Source organism: Rattus norvegicus, chromosome X, assembly GCF_021556685.1.
Source record: "Rattus norvegicus strain SHRSP/BbbUtx chromosome X, alternate assembly SHRSP_T2T, whole genome shotgun sequence".
In the NCBI taxonomy this organism is placed as follows: Eukaryota; Metazoa; Chordata; class Mammalia; order Rodentia; family Muridae; genus Rattus; species Rattus norvegicus.
This window is the reverse complement of record NC_141554.1, coordinates 40,981,561-41,001,472: the sequence shown is the minus strand read 5'-3', so window position 1 is coordinate 41,001,472 and position 19,912 is coordinate 40,981,561.

The following is a 19,912-nucleotide window of genomic DNA, read 5'->3' as shown; positions in this document are numbered from 1 at the left end:
CCTCTCTGCCTCTGCCTCTCTTCCTCTCTTCCTCACTGCTTCTAGCTCCATGCCCCTCTGCCTCTGCTTCTCTGCCTCTCTGCCTCTGCCTCTCTGCCTCTCTGTCTCTCTGCCTCTGTCTCTGTCTCTGCCTCTCTGCCTCTGCCGCTCTGCCTCTGTCTCTCTGCCTCTGTCTCTGTCTCTGCCTCTCTGCCTCTTCCTCTCTGCCTCTCTGCCTCTCTGCCTCTCTGCCTCTCTGCCTCTCTGCCTCTCTGCCTCTCTGCCTCTCTGCCTCTCTGCCTCTCTGCCTCTCTGCCTCTCTGCCTCTCTGCCTCTCTGCCTCTTTGCCTCTCTGCTTCTAGCTAGATGGCTCTCTGCCTCTGCCTCTCTGCCTCTCTGTCTCTCTGCCTCTGTCTCTGTCTCTGCCTCTCTGCCTCTGCCGCTCTGCCTCTGTCTCTCTGCCTCTGTCTCTGTCTCTGCCTCTCTGCCTCTTCCTCTCTGCCTCTCTGCCTCTCTGCCTCTCTGCCTCTCTGCCTCTCTGCCTCTCTCCCTCTCTGCCTCTCTGCCTCTGCCTCTCTGCCTCTGCCGCTCTGCCTATGTCTCTGTCTCTGCCTCTCTGCCTCTTCCTCTCTGCCTCTCTGCCTTTTTGCCTCAGCCTTTGCCTCTGCCTCTGCCTCTCTGTCTCTCTGTCTCTCTGCCTCTCTGTCTCTCTGCCTCTGCCTCTGCCTATGCTTTTGTTTCTGCCTCTGCCTCTCTGTCTCTCTGCCTCTTTGCCTCTGCCTCTGCCTCTCTGCCTCTGCCTTTCTGCCTCTGCCTCTGCCTCTGCCTCTCTGCCTCTCTGCCTCTCTGCCTCTCTGCCTCTCTGCCTCTCTGTCTCTCTGCCTCTCTGCCTCTCTGCCTCTCTCCCTCTCTGCCTCTCTGCCTCTCTGCCTCTCTGCCTCTCTGACTCTTTGCCTCTCTGCTTCTAGCTCGATGGCTCTCTGCCTCTGTCTCTTCCTCCCTGCCTCTGCCACTGCCTCTGACTCTCGGCCTCCCTGCCTATGCCTCTCTGCCTTTGTCTCTGCCTCTGCCTCTTCCTCTGCCTCTGACCCTGCCTCTGTCTCTCTGCCTCTCTGCCTCTGCCTCTATGTCTCTCTGCCTCTGTTTCTCTGTCTCTCTGCCTCTGCCGCTGCCTATGCTTTTGTTTCTGCTTCTGCCTCTGCCTCTCTGTCTCTATGCCTCGCTGCCTCTGCCTCTGCCTCTCTGCCTCTGCCTCTCTGCCTCTGCCTCTGACTCTGCCTCTGCCTCTGCCTCTGTCTCTCTGCCTCTCTGCCTCTCGCCCTCTGCCTCACTGCCTCTGCCTCTGCCCCTTTTCATCTCTGCTTCTGCCTCTCCTCTGACCCTCTGAATCTCTGCTTCTGCCACGCTGCCTCTGCCTCTGCTTCTCTGCTTCTCCCTCTGCCTCTCCCTCTGCATCTGCCTCTGCCTCTGACTCTGCCTCTGCCTCTTCCTCTGCCTCTCTTTCTCTGTCTCTCTGCCTCTGTGCCTCTCTGTCTCTGCCTCTGACTCTGCCTCTCTGATTCTCTGCCTCTGCCTCTCTGCCTCTGCCTCTCTGTCTCTCTGCCTCTGCTTCTCTGTCTCTCTGCCTCTGCCTCTGCCTCTGCCTATGCTTTTGTTTCTGCCTCTGCCTCTGCCTCTCTGTCTAGATGTCTCTCTGCCTCTGCCTCTGCCTCTCTGCCTCTGCCTCTCTGTCTCTGCCTCTGCCTCTGTCTCTCTGCCTCTCTGCCTCTGCCTCTTCCCCATTGCCCCTCTGCCTCTGCCTCTGCCCCTGCCTCTGCCTCACTGCCTCTGCCTCTGCCTCTTTTCCTCTCTGCCTCTGCCTCTCCTCTGACCCTCTGAATCTCTGCTTCTGCCACGCTGCCTCTGCCTCTGCCTCTCTGCTTCTCCCTCTGCCTCTACCTCTGCATCTGCCTCTGCCTCTGACTCTGCCTCTGCCTCTTCCTCTGCCTCTCTTTCTCTGTCTCTCTGCCTCTGTGCCTCTCTGTCTCTGCCTCTGACTCTGCCTCTCTGATTCTCTGCCTCTGCCTCTCTGCCTCTGCCTCTCTGCCTCTGCCTCTGAATCTGCCTCGGTCTCTCTGCCTCTCTACCTCTGCGTCTCCCTCGGTCACTCTGCCTCTCTGCCTCCTCGTCTACATCTGCCCATGCCTCTGTCTCTGTCTCTCTGCCTCTGTGCCTCTCTGTCTCTGCCTCTGACTCTGCCTCTCTGATTCTCTGCCTCTGCCTCTCTGCCTCTGCCTCTCTGCCTCTGCCTCTGCCTCTGCCTCTGTCTCTCTGCCTGTCTTCCTCTCTGCCCCTCCCTCTGCCCCTCTGCCTCTCTGCCTCTGCATCTCTGTGCCTGCCAATATGCCTCTGCCTCTCTGCCTCTGCCTCTCTGCCTCTGCCTCTGCCCCTCTGCTTATGCCTCTGCCTCTGCCTCACTGCCTCTGTCTCTGCCTATTTGCCTTTGCCTCTGCCACTGCCTCTCTGCCTCTGCCTTTCTGCCTCTGCCTCCTCCTCTGTCTCTCTGCCTCTCTAACTCTCTGCCTCTCCCTCTGCCTCTCTGCCTCTGCATCTCTGTGTTGACACCGTGCCTCTGCCTCTGCCTCTGCTTCACTGCATCGGCCTCTGCCTCTTTTCATCTCTGCCTCTGCCTCTGCCTCTGCCTCTGCTTCACTGCATCGGCTTCTGCCACTTTTCCCCTCTGCCTCTGCCTCTGCCTCTGCCTCTGCCTCTGCCTCTGCCTCTGCCTCTGCCTCTGCTTCTGCCTCTGCCTCTGCCTCTCTGTGTCTACCACTCTGCCTCTGCCTCTGCCTCTCTGCTTCTGCCTCTGGCTCTGGCTCTGGCTCTGGCTCTGGCTCTGGCTCTGGCTCTGCCTCTGCCTCTGCCTCTGCCTCTGCCTCCGCCTCTGCCTCGGTCTCCATGCCTCTCCGCCTCTGCCTCTGCCTCGGTCTCTCTGCCTCTCTGCCTCTGCCTCTGCCTCTGCCTTTGCCTCTGTGTCTCTGTCTCTCTGCCTCTGCCTCTCCCCCTCTGCCCCTCTGCCTCTGCCTCTGCCTCTGCCTCTGCCTCTGCCTCTGCCCCTGCCTCTGCCTCTGCATCTGCCTCACTGCCTCTGCCTCTGCCTCTTTTCCTCTCTGCCTCTGCCTCTCCTCTGACCCTCTGCCTCTCTGCCTATGCCTCTGCCTCTGCCACTCTGCGTCTGCCACTCTGCCTCTGCCACTGCCTCTGTGCTTCTGCCTCTGCCTCTGCCTCTCTGTCTCTCTGTCTCTCTGCCTCTCTGTCTCTCTGCCTCTGCCTCTGCCTCTGCCTATGCTTTTGTTTCTGCCTCTGCCTCTCTGTCTCTCTGCCTCTTTGCCTCTGCCTCTGCCTCTCTGCCTCTGCCTTTCTGCCTCTGCCTCTGCCTCTGTCTCTCTGCCTCTCTACCTCTCTGCCTCTCCCTCTGCCCCTCTGCCTCTCTGCCTCTGCATCTCTGTGTCTGCCACTCTGCCTCTGCCTCTCTGCCTCTGCCTCTCTGCCTCTGCCTCTGCCCCTCTGCTTATGCCTCTGCCTCTGCCTCACTGCCTCTGTCTCTGCCTCCTTGCCTCTGACTCTGCCTCTCTGTCTCTCTGCTTCTCTGCCTCTGCCTCTCTGCCTCTGCTTCTCTGCCTCTCTGCCTCTCTCCCTCTCTGCCTCTCTCCCTCTCTGCCTCTCTGCCTCTGCCTCTCTGCCTCTGCCGCTCTGCCTCTGTCTCTCTGCCTCTGTCACTGTCTCTGCCTCTCTGCCTCTTCCTCCCTTCCTCTCTGCCTCTCTTCCTCTCTTCCTCTCTGCTTCTAGCTCCATGCCCCTCTGCCTCTGCTTCTCTGCCTCTCTGCCTCTGCCTCTCTGCCTCTCTGTCTCTCTGCCTCTGTCTCTGTCTCTGCCTCTCTGCCTCTGCCGCTCTGCCTCTGTCTCTCTGCCTCTGTCTCTGTCTCTGCCTCTCTGCCTCTTCCTCTCTGCCTCTCTGCCTCTCTGCCTCTCTGCCTCTCTGCCTCTCTGCCTCTCTGCCTCTCTGCCTCTCTGCCTCTCTGCCTCTCTGCCTCTCTGCCTCTTTGCCTCTCTGCTTCTAGCTAGATGGCTCTCTGCCTCTGTCTCTTCCTCCCTGCCTCTGCCACTGCCTCTGACTCTTGGCCTCCCTGCCTATGCCTCTCTGCCTTTGTCTCTGCCTCTGCCTGTTCCTCTGCCTCTGACCCTGCCTCTGTCTCTCTGCCTCTCTGCCTCTGCCTCTATGTCTCTCTGCCTCTGTTTCTCTGTTTCTCTGTCTCTCTGCCTCTGGCTCTGCCTCTGCCTATGCTTTTGTTTCTGTTTCTGCCTCTGCCTCTCTGTCTCTATGCCTCGCTGCCTCTGCCTCTGCCTCTCTGCCTCTGTCTCTCTGCCTATGGCTCTGACTCTGCCTCTGCCTCTGCCTCTGTCTCTCTGCCTCTCTGCCTCTGCCTCTCCCCGATTGCCCCTCTGCCTCTGCCTCTGCCCCTGCCTCTGCCTCACTGCCTCTGCCTCTGCCTCTGCCTCTTTTCCTCTATGCCTCTGCCTCTCCTCTGACCCTCTGAATCTCTGCTTCTGCCACGCTGCCTCTGCCTCTGCCTCTCTGCTTCTTTGCCTATGCCTCTCTTCCTCTCCGCCTCTGCCTCTGTCTCTGCCTTTCTACCTCTGCCTATGCCTTCCTCCTCTCTGCCTCTGTCTCGGGCTCTCGACCTCTGCTTCTCTGTCTCTCTGCCTCTGCCTATGCTTTTGTTTCTGCCTCTGCCTCTGCCTCTCTTTCTCTGTGCCTCTCTGCCTCTCTGCCTCTGCCTCTGCCTCTCTGCCTCTGCCTCTCTGCCTCTGCCTCTGCCTCTGCCTCTGCCTCTGCCTCTGCCTCTGCCTCTGCCTCTGCCTCTGCCTCTGCCTCTGCCTCTGCCTCTGTCTCTGCCTCTGCCTCTGCCTCTGCCTCTGCCTCTGTCCCGGCCTCTGTCTCTGTCTCTCTGCCTCTCTGCCTCTCTGCCTCTCTGCCTCTCTGCCTCTCTGCCTAGCCTTTGCCTCTGCCTCTCTGCCTCTCTTCCTCTCTGCCTCTCTGCCTCTCTGCCTCTCTGCCTCTCTGCCTCTCTGCCTCTCTGCCTCTCTGCCTCTCTGCCTCTCTGCCTCTCTGCCTCTCTGCCTCTCTGCTTCTAGCTCAATGGCTCTCAGCCTCTGTTTCTACCTCCCTGCCTCTGCCACTGCCTCCGACTCTCTGCGTCCCTGTCTTTGCGTCTCTGCCTCTGCCCCTGTCTCTGTCTCTCTTCCTCTCTTCCTCTGCCTCTCTGTCTCTAAGACTCTCCTTCTTTCTGCCTCTGTATCACTCTCTCTACCTCTGCCTCTGCCTCTCTGCCTCTGCCTCTGACTCTGCCTCTCTGATTCTCTGCCTCTGCCTATCTGCCTCTGCCTCTGCCTCTGCCTCGGTCTCTCTGCCTATCTACCTCTGCCTCTGCATTGGTCCCTCTGCCTCTCTGCCTATGCGTCTGCCTCTGCCAATGCCTCTGCCTCTGCCCCTGCCTCTGTCTCTGTCTCTCTGCCTCTCTGTGCCTCTGCCCCTGCCTCTGTCTCTGTCTCTCTGCCTCTCTGCCTCTGCCTCTCTGCCTCTGCTGCTCTGCCTCTCTGCCTCTGCCTCTGCCTCTGCCGCTCTGCTGCTCTGCCTCTCTTCCTCTGGCTCTGCCTCTGTCTCTCTGCCTCTGCATCTGTCTCTCTGCCTCTCAGCTTCTGTGCCTCTGTGCCTCTGTGCCTCTCTGCCTCTCTGCCTCTCTGCATCTAGCTCCATGGCTCTGTGCATCTGTCTCTGCCTCCCTGCCTCTGCCACTGCCTCTGACTCTCTGCCTCCCTGCCTATGCCTCTCTGCCTCTGCCTCTGCCTCTGCCCCTGCCCCTGCCTCTGTCTCTCTGCCTCTCTGCCTCTCTGCCTCTCCCTCTCCCTCTCTGCCTTTCTGCCTCTCTGGTTCTGCTTCTGTCTCTGCCTCTCTTCCTCTTCCTCTTCCTCTGCCTCTGCCTCTGCCTCTGCCTCTGCCTCTGACTCTGACTCTCTGCCTCTTTCTCTGCCTCTCTGCCTCTGTCTCTGCCTCTCTGCCTCTGCCTCTGCTTCTGCCTTTCACTCAGCCACTCTGCCTGTCTTCCTCTCCCTCTCTGCTCTCTCCCTCTCTGCCTCTGCCTCTCTGTTTCTCTGCCTCTGCCTCTCTTCCTCTCCGCCTCTGCCTCTGTCTCTGACTTTCTACTTCTGCCTCTGTATTCCTCCTCTCTGCCTCTGTATCTGTCTCTCTGCCTCTGGTTCTCTGTCTCTCTGCCTCTTCCTATGCTTTTGTTTCTGCCAATGCCTCTGCCTCTCTGCCTCTCTGCCCCTGCCTCTGCCTCTGCCTCTCTGCCTCTGCCTCTGCCTCTGCCTCTCTGACTCTGCCTCTGCCACTGCCTCTGCCACGGCCTCTGTTCGGTCTCTCTGCCTCTCTGCCTCTATGCCTCGGCCGCTCTGCCTCTGTGCTTCAGCATTTGCCTCTGCCTCTGTCTCTGCCTCTGCCTCTGCCTCTGACTCTGCCTCTGTCTCTCTGCCTCTCTGCCTCTGCCTCTCTGCCTCTCTGCCTCTCTGCCTCTCTGCCTCTCTGCCTCTCTGCCTCTCTGCCTCTCTGCCTCTCTGCCTCTCTGCCTCTCTGCCTCTGCCTCTGCCTCTCTGCCTTTCTGCCTCTCTGCCTCTGCCTCTGCCTCTCTGCCGCTCTGCCTCTCTACTTCTAGCTCGATGGCTCTCTGCCTCTCTACCTCTGCATCTGCCTCGGTCTCTCTGCCTCTCTGCTTCTTCATCTGCCTCTGCCCCTGCCTCTGTCTCTGTCTCTCTGCCTCTCTGCCCTTGTCTCCCTGCCTCTGCTGCTCTGCCTCTCTGCCTCTGCTGTTCTGCCTCTCTGCCTCTGCCTCTACCTCTGTCTCTCTGCCTCTCTGCCTCTCTGCCTCTCTGCCTCTCTGCCTCTCTGCCTCTCTGCCTCTCTGCCTCTCTGCCTCTCTGCCTCTCTGCCTCTCTGCCTCTCTGCCTCTCTGCTTCTCTGCTTCTAGCTCGATGGCTCTCTGCTTCTGTCTTTGCCTCCCTGCCTCTGCCACTGCCTCTGATCCCTTCCTCCCTGCCTTTGCCTCTCGGCCTCTGCCTCTGCTTCTGCCTCTGCCACCGCCTCTGCCTCTGCCCCTGCCTCTGTCTCTCTAACTCTCTGACTCTTCCTCTCTACCTATATAACTCTCTGCCTCTCTGCCTATCCCTCTGCCTCTCTGCCTCTCTGTCTCTCTGCCTCTGCCTCTGCCTCTGCCTATGCTTTTGTTTCTGCCTCTGCCTCTCTGTCTCTCTGCCTCTTTGCCTCTGCCTCTCCCTCTCTGCCTCTGCCTTTCTGCCTCTGCCTCTGCCTCTGTCTCTCTGCCTCTCTACCTCTCTGCCTCTCCCTCTGCCCCTCTGCCTCTCTGCCTCTGCATCTCTGTGTCTGCCACTCTGCCTCTGCCTCTCTGCCTCTGCCTCTCTGCCTCTGCCTCTGCCCCTCTGCTTATGCCTCTGCCTCTGCCTCACTGCCTCTGTCTCTGCCTCCTTGCCTCTGACTCTGCCTCTCTGTCTCTCTGCTTCTCTGCCTCTGCCTCTCTGCCTCTGCTTCTCTGCCTCTCTGCCTCTCTCCCTCTCTGCCTCTCTCCCTCTCTGCCTCTCTGCCTCTGCCTCTCTGCCTCTGCCGCTCTGCCTCTGTCTCTCTGCCTCTGTCTCTGTCTCTGCCTCTCTGCCTCTTCCTCCCTTCCTCTCTGCCTCTGCCTCTCTTCCTCTTTTCCTCTCTTCCTCTCTGCTTCTAGCTCCATGCCTCTCTGCTTCTAGCTCCATGCCCCTCTGCCTCTGCTTCTCTGCCTCTCTGCCTCTGCCTCTCTGCCTCTCTGTCTCTCTGCCTCTGTCTCTGTCTCTGCCTCTCTGCCTCTGCCGCTCTGCCTCTGTCTCTCTGCCTCTGTCTCTGTCTCTGCCTCTCTGCCTCTTCCTCTCTGCCTCTCTGCCTCTCTGCCTCTCTGCCTCTCTGCCTCTCTGCCTCTCTGCCTCTCTGCCTCTCTGCCTCTCTGCCTCTCTGCCTCTCTGCCTCTTTGCCTCTCTGCTTCTAGCTAGATGGCTCTCTGCCTCTGTCTCTTCCTCCCTGCCTCTGCCACTGCCTCTGACTCTTGGCCTCCCTGCCTATGCCTCTCTGCCTTTGTCTCTGCCTCTGCCTGTTCCTCTGCCTCTGACCCTGCCTCTGTCTCTCTGCCTCTCTGCCTCTGCCTCTATGTCTCTCTGCCTCTGTTTCTCTGTTTCTCTGTCTCTCTGCCTCTGGCTCTGCCTCTGCCTATGCTTTTGTTTCTGTTTCTGCCTCTGCCTCTCTGTCTCTATGCCTCGCTGCCTCTGCCTCTGCCTCTCTGCCTCTGTCTCTCTGCCTATGGCTCTGACTCTGCCTCTGCCTCTGCCTCTGTCTCTCTGCCTCTCTGCCTCTGCCTCTCCCCGATTGCCCCTCTGCCTCTGCCTCTGCCCCTGCCTCTGCCTCACTGCCTCTGCCTCTGCCTCTGCCTCTTTTCCTCTATGCCTCTGCCTCTCCTCTGACCCTCTGAATCTCTGCTTCTGCCACGCTGCCTCTGCCTCTGCCTCTCTGCTTCTTTGCCTATGCCTCTCTTCCTCTCCGCCTCTGCCTCTGTCTCTGCCTTTCTACCTCTGCCTATGCCTTCCTCCTCTCTGCCTCTATCTCGGGCTCTCGACCTCTGCTTCTCTGTCTCTCTGCCTCTGCCTATGCTTTTGTTTCTGCCTCTGCCTCTGCCTCTCTTTCTCTGTGCCTCTCTGCCTCTCTGCCTCTGCCTCTGCCTCTCTGCCTCTGCCTCTCTGCCTCTGCCTCTGCCTCTGCCTCTGCCTCTGCCTCTGCCTCTGCCTCTGCCTCTGCCTCTGCCTCTGCCTCTGCCTCTGTCTCTGCCTCTGCCTCTGCCTCTGTCCCGGCCTCTGTCTCTGCCTCTCTGCCTCTCTGCCTCTCTGCCTCTCTGCCTCTCTGCCTCTCTGCCTCTCTGCCTCTCTGCCTAGCCTTTGCCTCTGCCTCTCTGCCTCTCTTCCTCTCTGCCTCTCTGCCTCTCTGCCTCTCTGACTCTCTGCCTCTCTGCCTCTCTGCCTCTCTGCCTCTCTGCCTCTCTGCCTCTCTGCCTCTCTGCTTCTAGCTCAATGGCTCTCAGCCTCTGTTTCTACCTCCCTGCCTCTGCCACTGCCTCCGACTCTCTGCGTCCCTGTCTTTGCGTCTCTGCCTCTGCCCCTGTCTCTGTCTCTCTTCCTCTCTTCCTCTGCCTCTCTGTCTCTAAGACTCTCCTTCTTTCTGCCTCTGTATCTGCCTCTCTACCTCTGCCTCTGCCTCTCTGCCTCTGCCTCTGACTCTGCCTCTCTGATTCTCTGCCTCTGCCTCTCTGCCTCTGCCTCCGCCTCTCATTCGGTCTCTCTGCCTATCTACCTCTGCCTCTGCATTGGTCCCTCTGCCTCTCTGCCTATGCGTCTGCCTCTGCCAATGCCTCTGCCTCTGCCCCTGCCTCTGTCTCTGTCTCTCTGCCTCTCTGTGCCTCTGCCCCTGCCTCTGTCTCTGTCTCTCTGCCTCTCTGCCTCTGCCTCTCTGCCTCTGCTGCTCTGCCTCTCTGCCTCTGCCTCTGCCTCTGCCGCTCTGCCACTCTGCCTCTCTGCCTCTGTCTCTCTGGCTCTGCCTCTGTCTCTCTGCCTCTCAGCCTCTGTGCCTCTGTGCCTCTGTGCCTCTGTGCCTCTCTGCCTCTCTGCCTCTCTGCCTCTTCCTCTCTGCCTCTCTGCCTCTCTGCCTCTCTGCCTCTCTCCCTCTCTGCCTCTCTGCCTCTGCCTCTCTGCCTCTGCCGCTCTGCCTCTGTCTCTCTGCCTCTGTCTCTGTCTCTGCCTCTCTGCCTCTTCCTCCCTTCCTCTCTGCCTCTGCCTCTCTTCCTCTCTTCCTCTCTTCCTCTCTGCTTCTAGCTCCATGCCTCTCTGCTTCTAGCTCCATGCCCCTCTGCCTCTGCTTCTCTGCCTCTCTGCCTCTGCCTCTCTGCCTCTCTGTCTCTCTGCCTCTGTCTCTGTCTCTGCCTCTCTGCCTCTGCCGCTCTGCCTCTGTCTCTCTGCCTCTGTCTCTGTCTCTGCCTCTCTGCCTCTTCCTCTCTGCCTCTCTGCCTCTCTGCCTCTCTGCCTCTCTGCCTCTCTGCCTCTCTGCCTCTCTGCCTCTCTGCCTCTCTGCCTCTCTGCCTCTCTGCCTCTCTGCCTCTTTGCCTCTCTGCTTCTAGCTAGATGGCTCTCTGCCTCTGTCTCTTCCTCCCTGCCTCTGCCACTGCCTCTGACTCTTGGCCTCCCTGCCTATGCCTCTCTGCCTTTGTCTCTGCCTCTGCCTGTTCCTCTGCCTCTGACCCTGCCTCTGTCTCTCTGCCTCTCTGCCTCTGCCTCTATGTCTCTCTGCCTCTGTTTCTCTGTTTCTCTGTCTCTCTGCCTCTGGCTCTGCCTCTGCCTATGCTTTTGTTTCTGTTTCTGCCTCTGCCTCTCTGTCTCTATGCCTCGCTGCCTCTGCCTCTGCCTCTCTGCCTCTGTCTCTCTGCCTATGGCTCTGACTCTGCCTCTGCCTCTGCCTCTGTCTCTCTGCCTCTCTGCCTCTGCCTCTCCCCGATTGCCCCTCTGCCTCTGCCTCTGCCCCTGCCTCTGCCTCACTGCCTCTGCCTCTGCCTCTGCCTCTTTTCCTCTATGCCTCTGCCTCTCCTCTGACCCTCTGAATCTCTGCTTCTGCCACGCTGCCTCTGCCTCTGCCTCTCTGCTTCTTTGCCTATGCCTCTCTTCCTCTCCGCCTCTGCCTCTGTCTCTGCCTTTCTACCTCTGCCTATGCCTTCCTCCTCTCTGCCTCTGTCTCGGGCTCTCGACCTCTGCTTCTCTGTCTCTCTGCCTCTGCCTATGCTTTTGTTTCTGCCTCTGCCTCTGCCTCTCTTTCTCTGTGCCTCTCTGCCTCTCTGCCTCTGCCTCTGCCTCTCTGCCTCTGCCTCTCTGCCTCTGCCTCTGCCTCTGCCTCTGCCTCTGCCTCTGCCTCTGCCTCTGCCTCTGCCTCTGCCTCTGCCTCTGCCTCTGTCTCTGCCTCTGCCTCTGCCTCTGTCCCGGCCTCTGTCTCTGTCTCTCTGCCTCTCTGCCTCTCTGCCTCTCTGCCTCTCTGCCTCTCTGCCTCTCTGCCTAGCCTTTGCCTCTGCCTCTCTGCCTCTCTTCCTCTCTGCCTCTCTGCCTCTCTGCCTCTCTGACTCTCTGCCTCTCTGCCTCTCTGCCTCTCTGCCTCTCTGCCTCTCTGCCTCTCTGCCTCTCTGCCTCTCTGCTTCTAGCTCAATGGCTCTCAGCCTCTGTTTCTACCTCCCTGCCTCTGCCACTGCCTCCGACTCTCTGCGTCCCTGTCTTTGCGTCTCTGCCTCTGCCCCTGTCTCTGTCTCTCTTCCTCTCTTCCTCTGCCTCTCTGTCTCTAAGACTCTCCTTCTTTCTGCCTCTGTATCTGCCTCTCTACCTCTGCCTCTGCCTCTCTGCCTCTGCCTCTGACTCTGCCTCTCTGATTCTCTGCCTCTGCCTATCTGCCTCTGCCTCTGCCTCTGCCTCGGTCTCTCTGCCTATCTACCTCTGCCTCTGCCTCTCTGCCTCTGCCTTTCTGCCTCTGCCTCTGCCTCTGTCTCTCTGCCTCTCTACCTCTCTGCCTCTCCCTCTGCCCCTCTGCCTCTCTGCCTCTGCATCTCTGTGTCTGCCACTCTGCCTCTGCCTCTCTGCCTCTGCCTCTCTGCCTCTGCCTCTGCCCCTCTGCTTATGCCTCTGCCTCTGCCTCACTGCCTCTGTCTCTGCCTCCTTGCCTCTGACTCTGCCTCTCTGTCTCTCTGCTTCTCTGCCTCTGCCTCTCTGCCTCTGCTTCTCTGCCTCTCTGCCTCTCTCCCTCTCTGCCTCTCTCCCTCTCTGCCTCTCTGCCTCTGCCTCTCTGCCTCTCTGTCTCTCTGCCTCTGTCTCTGTCTCTGCCTCTCTGCCTCTGCCGCTCTGCCTCTGTCTCTCTGCCTCTGTCTCTGTCTCTGCCTCTCTGCCTCTTCCTCTCTGCCTCTCTGCCTCTCTGCCTCTCTGCCTCTCTGCCTCTCTGCCTCTCTGCCTCTCTGCCTCTCTGCCTCTCTGCCTCTCTGCCTCTCTGCCTCTCTGCCTCTCTGCCTCTCTGCCTCTCTGCCTCTTTGCCTCTCTGCTTCTAGCTAGATGGCTCTCTGCCTCTGTCTCTTCCTCCCTGCCTCTGCCACTGCCTCTGACTCTTGGCCTCCCTGCCTATGCCTCTCTGCCTTTGTCTCTGCCTCTGCCTGTTCCTCTGCCTCTGACCCTGCCTCTGTCTCTCTGCCTCTCTGCCTCTGCCTCTATGTCTCTCTGCCTCTGTTTCTCTGTTTCTCTGTCTCTCTGCCTCTGGCTCTGCCTCTGCCTATGCTTTTGTTTCTGTTTCTGCCTCTGCCTCTCTGTCTCTATGCCTCGCTGCCTCTGCCTCTGCCTCTCTGCCTCTGTCTCTCTGCCTATGGCTCTGACTCTGCCTCTGCCTCTGCCTCTGTCTCTCTGCCTCTCTGCCTCTGCCTCTCCCCGATTGCCCCTCTGCCTCTGCCTCTGCCCCTGCCTCTGCCTCACTGCCTCTGCCTCTGCCTCTGCCTCTTTTCCTCTATGCCTCTGCCTCTCCTCTGACCCTCTGAATCTCTGCTTCTGCCACGCTGCCTCTGCCTCTGCCTCTCTGCTTCTTTGCCTATGCCTCTCTTCCTCTCCGCCTCTGCCTCTGTCTCTGCCTTTCTACCTCTGCCTATGCCTTCCTCCTCTCTGCCTCTGTCTCGGGCTCTCGACCTCTGCTTCTCTGTCTCTCTGCCTCTGCCTATGCTTTTGTTTCTGCCTCTGCCTCTGCCTCTCTTTCTCTGTGCCTCTCTGCCTCTCTGCCTCTGCCTCTGCCTCTCTGCCTCTGCCTCTCTGCCTCTGCCTCTGCCTCTGCCTCTGCCTCTGCCTCTGCCTCTGCCTCTGCCTCTGCCTCTGCCTCTGTCTCTGCCTCTGCCTCTGCCTCTGTCCCGGCCTCTGTCTCTGCCTCTCTGCCTCTCTGCCTCTCTGCCTCTCTGCCTCTCTGCCTCTCTGCCTCTCTGCCTAGCCTTTGCCTCTGCCTCTCTGCCTCTCTGCCTCTCTGCCTCTCTGCCTCTCTGCCTCTCTGCCTCTCTGCCTCTCTGCCTCTCTGCCTCTCTGCCTCTCTGCCTCTCTGCCTCTCTGCTTCTAGCTCAATGGCTCTCAGCCTCTGTTTCTACCTCCCTGCCTCTGCCACTGCCTCCGACTCTCTGCGTCCCTGTCTTTGCGTCTCTGCCTCTGCCCCTGTCTCTGTCTCTCTTCCTCTCTTCCTCTGCCTCTCTGTCTCTAAGACTCTCCTTCTTTCTGCCTCTGTATCTGCCTCTCTACCTCTGCCTCTGCCTCTCTGCCTCTGCCTCTGACTCTGCCTCTCTGATTCTCTGCCTCTGCCTCTCTGCCTCTGCCTCCGCCTCTCATTCGGTCTCTCTGCCTATCTACCTCTGCCTCTGCATTGGTCCCTCTGCCTCTCTGCCTATGCGTCTGCCTCTGCCAATGCCTCTGCCTCTGCCCCTGCCTCTGTCTCTGTCTCTCTGCCTCTCTGTGCCTCTGCCCCTGCCTCTGTCTCTGTCTCTCTGCCTCTCTGCCTCTGCCTCTCTGCCTCTGCTGCTCTGCCTCTCTGCCTCTGCCTCTGCCTCTGCCGCTCTGCCACTCTGCCTCTCTGCCTCTGTCTCTCTGGCTCTGCCTCTGTCTCTCTGCCTCTCAGCCTCTGTGCCTCTGTGCCTCTGTGCCTCTGTGCCTCTGTGCCTCTCTGCCTCTCTGCCTCTTCCTCTCTGCCTCTCTGCCTCTCTGCCTCTCTGCCTCTCTCCCTCTCTGCCTCTCTGCCTCTGCCTCTCTGCCTCTGCCGCTCTGCCTCTGTCTCTCTGCCTCTGTCTCTGTCTCTGCCTCTCTGCCTCTTCCTCCCTTCCTCTCTGCCTCTGCCTCTCTTCCTCTCTTCCTCTCTTCCTCTCTGCTTCTAGCTCCATGCCTCTCTGCTTCTAGCTCCATGCCCCTCTGCCTCTGCTTCTCTGCCTCTCTGCCTCTGCCTCTCTGCCTCTCTGTCTCTCTGCCTCTGTCTCTGTCTCTGCCTCTCTGCCTCTGCCGCTCTGCCTCTGTCTCTCTGCCTCTGTCTCTGTCTCTGCCTCTCTGCCTCTTCCTCTCTGCCTCTCTGCCTCTCTGCCTCTCTGCCTCTCTGCCTCTCTGCCTCTCTGCCTCTCTGCCTCTCTGCCTCTCTGCCTCTCTGCCTCTCTGCCTCTTTGCCTCTCTGCTTCTAGCTAGATGGCTCTCTGCCTCTGTCTCTTCCTCCCTGCCTCTGCCACTGCCTCTGACTCTTGGCCTCCCTGCCTATGCCTCTCTGCCTTTGTCTCTGCCTCTGCCTGTTCCTCTGCCTCTGACCCTGCCTCTGTCTCTCTGCCTCTCTGCCTCTGCCTCTATGTCTCTCTGCCTCTGTTTCTCTGTTTCTCTGTCTCTCTGCCTCTGGCTCTGCCTCTGCCTATGCTTTTGTTTCTGTTTCTGCCTCTGCCTCTCTGTCTCTATGCCTCGCTGCCTCTGCCTCTGCCTCTCTGCCTCTGTCTCTCTGCCTATGGCTCTGACTCTGCCTCTGCCTCTGCCTCTGTCTCTCTGCCTCTCTGCCTCTGCCTCTCCCCGATTGCCCCTCTGCCTCTGCCTCTGCCCCTGCCTCTGCCTCACTGCCTCTGCCTCTGCCTCTGCCTCTTTTCCTCTATGCCTCTGCCTCTCCTCTGACCCTCTGAATCTCTGCTTCTGCCACGCTGCCTCTGCCTCTGCCTCTCTGCTTCTTTGCCTATGCCTCTCTTCCTCTCCGCCTCTGCCTCTGTCTCTGCCTTTCTACCTCTGCCTATGCCTTCCTCCTCTCTGCCTCTGTCTCGGGCTCTCGACCTCTGCTTCTCTGTCTCTCTGCCTCTGCCTATGCTTTTGTTTCTGCCTCTGCCTCTGCCTCTCTTTCTCTGTGCCTCTCTGCCTCTCTGCCTCTGCCTCTGCCTCTCTGCCTCTGCCTCTCTGCCTCTGCCTCTGCCTCTGCCTCTGCCTCTGCCTCTGCCTCTGCCTCTGCCTCTGCCTCTGCCTCTGTCTCTGCCTCTGCCTCTGCCTCTGTCCCGGCCTCTGTCTCTGTCTCTCTGCCTCTCTGCCTCTCTGCCTCTCTGCCTCTCTGCCTCTCTGCCTCTCTGCCTAGCCTTTGCCTCTGCCTCTCTGCCTCTCTTCCTCTCTGCCTCTCTGCCTCTCTGCCTCTCTGCCTCTCTGCCTCTCTGCCTCTCTGCCTCTCTGCTTCTAGCTCAATGGCTCTCAGCCTCTGTTTCTACCTCCCTGCCTCTGCCACTGCCTCCGACTCTCTGCGTCCCTGTCTTTGCGTCTCTGCCTCTGCCCCTGTCTCTGTCTCTCTTCCTCTCTTCCTCTGCCTCTCTGTCTCTAAGACTCTCCTTCTTTCTGCCTCTGTATCTGCCTCTCTACCTCTGCCTCTGCCTCTCTGCCTCTGCCTCTGACTCTGCCTCTCTGATTCTCTGCCTCTGCCTATCTGCCTCTGCCTCTGCCTCTGCCTCGGTCTCTCTGCCTATCTACCTCTGCCTCTGCCTCTCTGCCTCTGCCTTTCTGCCTCTGCCTCTGCCTCTGTCTCTCTGCCTCTCTACCTCTCTGCCTCTCCCTCTGCCCCTCTGCCTCTCTGCCTCTGCATCTCTGTGTCTGCCACTCTGCCTCTGCCTCTCTGCCTCTGCCTCTCTGCCTCTGCCTCTGCCCCTCTGCTTATGCCTCTGCCTCTGCCTCACTGCCTCTGTCTCTGCCTCCTTGCCTCTGACTCTGCCTCTCTGTCTCTCTGCTTCTCTGCCTCTGCCTCTCTGCCTCTGCTTCTCTGCCTCTCTGCCTCTCTCCCTCTCTGCCTCTCTCCCTCTCTGCCTCTCTGCCTCTGCCTCTCTGCCTCTGCCGCTCTGCCTCTGTCTCTCTGCCTCTGTCTCTGTCTCTGCCTCTCTGCCTCTTCCTCCCTTCCTCTCTGCCTCTGCCTCTCTTCCTCTCTTCCTCTCTGCTTCTAGCTCCATGCCCCTCTGCCTCTGCTTCTCTGCCTCTCTGCCTCTGCCTCTCTGCCTCTCTGTCTCTCTGCCTCTGTCTCTGTCTCTGCCTCTCTGCCTCTGCCGCTCTGCCTCTGTCTCTCTGCCTCTGTCTCTGTCTCTGCCTCTCTGCCTCTTCCTCTCTGCCTCTCTGCCTCTCTGCCTCTCTGCCTCTCTGCCTCTCTGCCTCTCTGCCTCTCTGCCTCTCTGCCTCTCTGCCTCTCTGCCTCTTTGCCTCTCTGCTTCTAGCTAGATGGCTCTCTGCCTCTGTCTCTTCCTCCCTGCCTCTGCCACTGCCTCTGACTCTTGGCCTCCCTGCCTATGCCTCTCTGCCTTTGTCTCTGCCTCTGCCTGTTCCTCTGCCTCTGACCCTGCCTCTGTCTCTCTGCCTCTCTGCCTCTGCCTCTATGTCTCTCTGCCTCTGTTTCTCTGTTTCTCTGTCTCTCTGCCTCTGGCTCTGCCTCTGCCTATGCTTTTGTTTCTGTTTCTGCCTCTGCCTCTCTGTCTCTATGCCTCGCTGCCTCTGCCTCTGCCTCTCTGCCTCTGTCTCTCTGCCTATGGCTCTGACTCTGCCTCTGCCTCTGCCTCTGTCTCTCTGCCTCTCTGCCTCTGCCTCTCCCCGATTGCCCCTCTGCCTCTGCCTCTGCCCCTGCCTCTGCCTCACTGCCTCTGCCTCTGCCTCTGCCTCTTTTCCTCTATGCCTCTGCCTCTCCTCTGACCCTCTGAATCTCTGCTTCTGCCACGCTGCCTCTGCCTCTGCCTCTCTGCTTCTTTGCCTATGCCTCTCTTCCTCTCCGCCTCTGCCTCTGTCTCTGCCTTTCTACCTCTGCCTATGCCTTCCTCCTCTCTGCCTCTGTCTCGGGCTCTCGACCTCTGCTTCTCTGTCTCTCTGCCTCTGCCTATGCTTTTGTTTCTGCCTCTGCCTCTGCCTCTCTTTCTCTGTGCCTCTCTGCCTCTCTGCCTCTGCCTCTGCCTCTCTGCCTCTGCCTCTCTGCCTCTGCCTCTGCCTCTGCCTCTGCCTCTGCCTCTGCCTCTGCCTCTGCCTCTGCCTCTGCCTCTGCCTCTGCCTCTGTCTCTGCCTCTGCCTCTGCCTCTGCCTCTGCCTCTGTCCCGGCCTCTGTCTCTGTCTCTCTGCCTCTCTGCCTCTCTGCCTCTCTGCCTCTCTGCCTCTCTGCCTAGCCTTTGCCTCTGCCTCTCTGCCTCTCTTCCTCTCTGCCTCTCTGCCTCTCTGCCTCTCTGCCTCTCTGCCTCTCTGCCTCTCTGCCTCTCTGCCTCTCTGCCTCTCTGCCTCTCTGCCTCTCTGCCTCTCTGCCTCTCTGCTTCTAGCTCAATGGCTCTCAGCCTCTGTTTCTACCTCCCTGCCTCTGCCACTGCCTCCGACTCTCTGCGTCCCTGTCTTTGCGTCTCTGCCTCTGCCCCTGTCTCTGTCTCTCTTCCTCTCTTCCTCTGCCTCTCTGTCTCTAAGACTCTCCTTCTTTCTGCCTCTGTATCACTCTCTCTACCTCTGCCTCTGCCTCTCTGCCTCTGCCTCTGACTCTGCCTCTCTGATTCTCTGCCTCTGCCTATCTGCCTCTGCCTCTGCCTCTGCCTCGGTCTCTCTGCCTATCTACCTCTGCCTCTGCATTGGTCCCTCTGCCTCTCTGCCTATGCGTCTGCCTCTGCCAATGCCTCTGCCTCTGCCCCTGCCTCTGTCTCTGTCTCTCTGCCTCTCTGTGCCTCTGCCCCTGCCTCTGTCTCTGTCTCTCTGCCTCTCTGCCTCTGCCTCTCTGCCTCTGCTGCTCTGCCTCTCTGCCTCTGCCTCTGCCTCTGCCGCTCTGCTGCTCTGCCTGTCTTCCTCTGGCTCTGCCTCTGTCTCTCTGCCTCTGCATCTGTCTCTCTGCCTCTCAGCTTCTGTGCCTCTGTGCCTCTGTGCCTCTCTGCCTCTGCCGCTCTGCCTCTGTCTCTCTGCCTCTGTCTCTGTCTCTGCCTCTCTGCCTCTTCCTCCCTTCCTCTCTGCCTCTGCCTCTCTTCCTCTCTTCCTCTCTTCCTCTCTGCTTCTAGCTCCATGCCTCTCTGCTTCTAGCTCCATGCCCCTCTGCCTCTGCTTCTCTGCCTCTCTGCCTCTGCCTCTCTGCCTCTCTGTCTCTCTGCCTCTGTCTCTGTCTCTGCCTCTCTGCCTCTGCCGCTCTGCCTCTGTCTCTCTGCCTCTGTCTCTGTCTCTGCCTCTCTGCCCCTTCCTCTCTGCCTCTCTGCCTCTCTGCCTCTCTGCCTCTCTGCCTCTCTGCCTCTCTGCCTCTCTGCCTCTCTGCCTCTCTGCCTCTCTGCCTCTCTGCCTCTTTGCCTCTCTGCTTCTAGCTAGATGGCTCTCTGCCTCTGTCTCTTCCTCCCTGCCTCTGCCACTGCCTCTGACTCTTGGCCTCCCTGCCTATGCCTCTCTGCCTTTGTCTCTGCCTCTGCCTGTTCCTCTGCCTCTGACCCTGCCTCTGTCTCTCTGCCTCTCTGCCTCTGCCTCTATGTCTCTCTGCCTCTGTTTCTCTGTTTCTCTGTCTCTCTGCCTCTGGCTCTGCCTCTGCCTATGCTTTTGTTTCTGTTTCTGCCTCTGCCTCTCTGTCTCTATGCCTCGCTGCCTCTGCCTCTGCCTCTCTGCCTCTGTCTCTCTGCCTATGGCTCTGACTCTGCCTCTGCCTCTGCCTCTGTCTCTCTGCCTCTCTGCCTCTGCCTCTCCCCGATTGCCCCTCTGCCTCTGCCTCTGCCCCTGCCTCTGCCTCACTGCCTCTGCCTCTGCCTCTGCCTCTTTTCCTCTATGCCTCTGCCTCTCCTCTGACCCTCTGAATCTCTGCTTCTGCCACGCTGCCTCTGCCTCTGCCTCTCTGCTTCTTTGCCTATGCCTCTCTTCCTCTCCGCCTCTGCCTCTGTCTCTGCCTTTCTACCTCTGCCTATGCCTTCCTCCTCTCTGCCTCTGTCTCGGGCTCTCGACCTCTGCTTCTCTGTCTCTCTGCCTCTGCCTATGCTTTTGTTTCTGCCTCTGCCTCTGCCTCTCTTTCTCTGTGCCTCTCTGCCTCTCTGCCTCTGCCTCTGCCTCTCTGCCTCTGCCTCTCTGCCTCTGCCTCTGCCTCTGCCTCTGCCTCTGCCTCTGCCTCTGCCTCTGCCTCTGCCTCTGCCTCTGCCTCTGCCTCTGCCTCTGTCTCTGCCTCTGCCTCTGCCTCTGTCCCGGCCTCTGTCTCTGTCTCTCTGCCTCTCTGCCTCACTGCCTCTCTGCCTCTCTGCCTCTCTGCCTCTCTGCCTAGCCTTTGCCTCTGCCTCTCTGCCTCTCTTCCTCTCTGCCTCTCTGCCTCTCTGCCTCTCTGCCTCTCTGCCTCTCTGCCTCTCTGCCTCTCTGCCTCTCTGCCTCTCTGCCTCTCTGCCTCTCTGCCTCTCTGCCTCTCTGCCTCTCTGCTTCTAGCTCAATGGCTCTCAGCCTCTGTTTCTACCTCCCTGCCTCTGCCACTGCCTCCGACTCTCTGCGTCCCTGTCTTTGCGTCTCTGCCTCTGCCCCTGTCTCTGTCTCTCTTCCTCTCTTCCTCTGCCTCTCTGTCTCTAAGACTCTCCTTCTTTCTGCCTCTGTATCTGCCTCTCTACCTCTGCCTCTGCCTCTCTGCCTCTGCCTCTGACTCTGCCTCTCTGATTCTCTGCCTCTGCCTCTCTGCCTCTGCCTCCGCCTCTCATTCGGTCTCTCTGCCTATCTACCTCTGCCTCTGCATTGGTCCCTCTGCCTCTCTGCCTATGCGTCTGCCTCTGCCAATGCCTCTGCCTCTGCCCCT